The sequence below is a fragment of the Camellia sinensis genome, chromosome 5 (assembly GCF_055761805.1).
Source record: "Camellia sinensis isolate YWXY chromosome 5, ASM5576180v1, whole genome shotgun sequence".
Classification (NCBI taxonomy): domain Eukaryota; kingdom Viridiplantae; phylum Streptophyta; class Magnoliopsida; order Ericales; family Theaceae; genus Camellia; species Camellia sinensis.
In genome coordinates this window covers 46950638-46956637 of record NC_138965.1, presented here as the reverse complement: position 1 = coordinate 46956637, position 6000 = coordinate 46950638, and positions in this window count along the sequence as shown.

Below are 6000 nucleotides of genomic sequence, written 5' to 3'. Positions count from 1 at the left end.
TGAGTCATTCACAACTCGGTTATCCCTTTGAACCTAGATCTTGGGATCTCCAGTCAACTAGGTTGGGTTGCCGTTGTGGTAACTCTTATGTAATAGGCTTAAGTCCCATTCCCCTCGATGAATTCTCAACTAACTCTCTTGCTAACCCTTTGGTTAGTGGATCCGCTATGTTGTCTTTAAACTTAACATATTCCATGGAAATAATTCCATTAGAGAGTAGTTGTCTTACGGTGTTATGTCGACGACGAATATGTCGAGACTTACTGTTATACATATGACTCTGTGCTCTGCCTATTGCAGATTGACTATCGCAATGTATGCATATAGCAGGCACCGGTTTTGGCCATATTGGAATATCTTCAAGGAAGTTGCGAAGCCATTCTGCTTCTTTTTCAGCTTTGTCTAATGCTATAAATTCTGATTCCATAGTAGACCTAGCAATGCAAGTCTGTTTGGAAGATTTCCAAGATACAGCCGCCCCACCAAGAGTAAAGACATACCCACTAGTGGACTTCGAGTCTCTAGTATCCGATATCCAATTTGCATCACAGTATCCTTCAAGTACCGCTAGATATCTAGAATAATTAAGCTTAATGTTACGAGTAAATCGGAGATATCTTAGAACCCTTATAATTGCTTTCCAGTGTTCTACTCCCGGGTTACTTGTAAATTTACTTAATTTACTTACTGCATAAGCTATATCCGGGCGAGTGCAGATCGTCAAGTACATTAAGCTTCCAATAATTTGGGTATACTCTAATGGAGAAATACTTTCATGTACATTCTTAGAAAGATACAAATTAACATCTACAGGTGTTCTAGCAAGATGATCATCATCTTTGCTGAATTTGTCAAGTATTTTCTCAATGTAATGAGATTGTGACAAAGCAATACCTTTTGATGTTTTGATAATTTTCATACCAAGAATTACATCAGCAATGCCCATGTCCTTCATGTCAAAATGTTTATTCAACATTTTCTTGGTAGTTTTAATCATATCATTATTACTACCTATGATGAGCATATCATCTACATAAAGACATACAATGACATAACCTTTGTCTATGTTTTTAATATAAACACATTTGTCACACTCATTAATTTTAAATCCATTTGACATCATTGCCTTGTCAAATTTCTCATGCCATTGCTTTGGCCCTTGTTTTAAACCATATAATGATTTAACCAATTTACATACTTTCTTTTCTTTACCTGGAACAAAAAACCCTTCTGGTTGTTCCATGTAAATTTCTTCATTTAACTCACGATTTAAGAAAGCAGTTTTCACATCCATTTGATGAATTTCTAGATTGTATAGAGATGCAATGGCAATTAGCATTCTAATGGATGTTATTCTAGTAACCGATGAGTATGTGTCATAGTAATCAAGACCTTCTTTTCGTCTAAAACCTTTGACCACAAGTCTTGCCTTGTATTTGTCAATTGATCCATCTGCTTTCATTTTCCTTTTGAAAATCCACTTGTACCCAAGAGGTTTACAACCTGGTGGCAAGTCCACTAATTCCCAAGTGTGATTTTGCAAGATGAATTCAACTTCACTGTTGACAGCTTCTTTCCATAAAGGAGCTTCAGGACTGGACATAGCCTCTTTAAAAGTTAAAGGCTCATTTTCTAACAAATATGTTAGAAAATCTGGACCAAAAGATTTTGAGGTTCTAGTACGTTTACTACGCCTAGGTTCTTCTTCCTCATTTTGGTCTAACTCTTGCTCTTGTTCTTGATCATGTTCTTGATCTTGACTAGTAATAGCATCATGAGATCTTTTATTGTTACTAGTCTCTTGTCTAGCCTTATTTGGAATTACATGTTCAAAGAATGATGCATTCCGAGACTCAATAATAGTATTTTCATACATTTCGGAATGTTCTGATTTATTAATCAAAAACCGATATGCACTACTATTCTTAGCATAACCAATGAAAATGCAATCAATGGTCTTAGGACCTATCTTAGTCTTTTTAGGACTAGGAATAGCCACTTTAGCCAAACACCCCCACACTTTTAAGTATTTGTAGAATGGTACTCTTCCATGCCACAATTCATAAGGTGTTTGATTCACTTTCTTTCGATGTACTTTATTAAGTATATAATTAGCAGAAAGTATTGCTTCCCCCCACAAGTTCTGAGGTAATCTAGAACTTATTAACATGGCATTCATTATTTCTTTTAAAGTCCTATTTTTCCTTTCTTTAATTCCATTTTGCTGAGGTGAGTAAAGAGCGGTGGTTTGATGAATTATTCTATGTTCTTTACAAAATTCACCAAAAGGTGATCCATATTCATCACCTCTATCACTTCTAAGTTTCTTGATTTTCTTACCAAGTTGATTTTCAACTTCATTCTTATATTGAATGAAAGTTTCCAAAGCTCCATCCTTGGTTCGAATTAAATAAACATAACTATATCTAGTATAGTCATCTATAAAAGTGATAAAATACTTTTTCCCACCTCTAGTTTGAATTGATTTAAAATCACAAATGTCGCTATGAATTAGTTCAATTGGTTCTGTACTTCTTTCAATTGAATGAAAAGGAGTTTTAGATAATTTTGCCTCAACACAAATTTCACATTTATGATTTGAATCAATATCAAATTTAGGTAAACATTCCATATTAATTAATCTACGCAAAAATCCATAATTAACATGTCCTAGTCTACCATGCCATAAATTTGAAGACTCAAGCAAGTAAGAAGAAGATGTATTATTATTAATAACTGAGGGTACAACGGTCATTACATTTAACTTAAAAATGCCATCAGACATGTAACCTTTTCCTACATACATCTCATTCTTAGTAAGTACAAATTTATCACTCTCAAATACTAGTCTAAGCCCATTCTTACTCAACAAAGATCCAAAAACAAGATTCTTGCGAATGTCCGGTACATGCAGCACATTGTTGAGAGTGAGTTCCTTTCCTGATGTCATATTGAGAACAATCTTTCCTAGTCCTTCAACTTTGGAAGTTGAGGAGTTGCCCATAAAAAGTTGTTCACCATTATCCACTGAAGAATAAGATGTGAACATCTTTTTGTCGGCACAAATATGGTGAGTAGCACCAATGTCCACCCACTATTCTTTAGGATTTCTGACAAGATTTGCCTCGGAAACAACTGCAGAAAAGATTGATGTCATCTACACCATTGGAAATCTTGTCCACTTCGGTCATATGGGCTTGAGTAGGCTTCTTGCTTGTTCTTCTTTTGCTTTTGCCTTTGCTACGGCAATCTTTCGCCCGATGTCCCTCTTTGTCACAGATGTAACATTTGCCATTAAACTTGTACTTTTTATTTTCCCCCCCTTTAGAGCCTTGTGATGAACTTTCTTCAGAAGACTTTCGTTTCTTGATTTTTGAAGCATGTTCCACCACATTTGCCTTAGACTCCATAGAATGCTTACCAGCCCACTTTTCAGAATTGCGGTTGTCCTCCTCATTCCTCAAACGCACAATTAATTCTTCCATAGAAATTTCTTTGCGCTTGTGTTTGAGGTAGTTCTTGAATTCCTTCCAGCCTTTTGGTAATTTTTCAATTAAGGCTGCAACTTGGAAGGATTCACTGAGAGACATACCTTCTGCGTGAATGTCATGCAGAATAAGTTGAAAATCTTGAACTTGGCTGATCACAATTTTTGAATCAACCATTACAAAATCCAAGAATCTGCCAACCACAAATTTATTTGAGTCGGCATCTTCCGTTTTGTATTTTTTCTCCAAAGACTCCCAAAGTTCCTTTGCTGTCTTGATAGGACTGTAGACGCTGTATAATGTGTTATCAAGTCCATTCAAGATGTAGTTCTGGCAAAAGAAATCGGCATTTTTCCAGGCATCAATCGCAGCAGCCACTTGCTGGTCGGTTTCATCCTCTTTCAAGATAGGAGCATCTTCACGGAGGAAACGAGCTAGGTTCAGAGTTGTAAGATAGAACAACATTTCTGTTGCCATCTTTTAAAGTCAGTTCCTAAGAACTTCTCTAGCTTTTCACCGTGATTTACCAGTACTGTTACAACAGGAGAGGGGGTTGGCGTCATTGCAGCCACCACAGTAGTACTTGTTTGGGCATTAGTTTCAGTAGCCATCCATTCTAATTTATAAAACAAAATTATAATTAGAATTTACACTACACAGAAAATTAAACCAAATTCACAGAATTAAATTCTGTAAAAAATAAAAGAAACACGAATGTAACTTTTATTCCAATTAATTTGGAAATAAATAAAATTTTATTCTACCAAATTAATTCCACACAGGAAATTAAATTCTGTTAAATAAAAGAAATAAGAATATAACTTTATTTTTTCAATTAATTTGGAAATAAAATAAAATTTTATTCAACCAAATTAATTCCACACAGGAAATTAAATTCTGTAAAATAAAAGAAATAAGAAAATAACTTTTATTTTTAATTAATTTGGAAATAAAATAAAATTTTATTCAACCAAATTAATTCCACACAGAAAATTAGTTTCTGTAACACTTCAATAATTAAAATACTAAAACAGAATTTTAAGTAATGAAAACTCAGAAAATAATTTCTAAAACCCAAAATTAATTTCTGAAAAAATTTCACAAAAATATATTCTGAATTGTTAATGACACCAATATCGTACTACTAGTTGTCAAAGAAAATAGACAATATATTACTACTATCTGTCAAATAGCATATAATCACTATTTATTTTTCCAACCAGAATATTATTTTGTAAATTCACAGAAAATAATTTTCTTAAAAGAAGAAAGAGAAAAGGAAACAAACGAAAAATTCTGTAAACAGAATAATTCGAATCTGTCTTAAGATTGTTGGAGCAATCTTCTATGTAAATAAAATAAATAGAAACAAAGCCAAACAAAATAAAATAAAACTTACAGAATTTATTTTGTTGAACCGAATTTAAAAATCAAAAGACCAAGTCGAGTGTGTGACACTCTGTCCTTAAGAGAGATTCACCCCGCTACGGTGCTTACGGTTGAGTGGCGTCTATCTCCCAGGATACAATGATCTTCACAAAATTGTTGTAGCACACCAAACAAAATTGTACGGCGAACCAAACCTTGTGCTCTTGCTTGGCAACCTTGTTTGATCTATGCACTGTTATGTCTATTATAGTCTTGAGATTGGTACGCTCTTGCCAAGAAATTGAGAATTAGATCATGCTCGAATGCTTCTCATATACTCATTAACAATTTGGTCTCTCATTATTATTTTTTGTTTGGGCTTAATTTTCTTTTTTTTTCTCTGCTTTTTAATTTTATTTTTCAGTACTTAAACATAAACACAACAACAAATCAAAATACAAATATTTACATAAAAAAAATCAAAAAAAAAAAAAAAACACCCTTCATTTTTTTTATGGCCACACGCCGATCCAAATAAACATAAAATAAAATAAAAAAGAAACCCTTCATTTTTTTTCCAGCCATACGCCGATCTTACGTACTCGCCTCTTCCATCGTTTTCTTCTTCTTTTTATCACCTTGGGCGACCCTTTACGCCTCTGCCCCCGTGCTTTCGTCAAGCGCGACGACTCCCCCCTGACTATCAAAGGCTAAGAATAACGTTGCTCTAAATCGGGCCATGGAGGTGATCTTCTGTTTAAGCTCTTTATTTTCGGCCTTCAGTGTGCCTATTTCTGCTCGCGCATCCTTATACATGCGTTGGAGCAGCGAGAGTTGGGCGTTGACCTGGTGGAGCTCACTCGTTCTGGTCTGCAGTCGATGAGCCAATTTTGTGACTGCAGTCACCGTCTCCGTACAGGATTTCAGTGCGAAATGATTGGCTTCTATGTCAGATTGAGCTGCCATGATTTGCTCAATCGACATCATAGGAAGGTTAGGCAGAGGAATGACAAGAAGAGTAAGAGTATGGGCACTCAGTCCAGCAGAGCTTATGGGATCGTTCAAGTCCGGAAATAGAGTAAGGGGACGGGATGAGGAAGCCATGGTTTAGAGGTGAAAGGTGTAACAGAAATGAGTTGCAGAG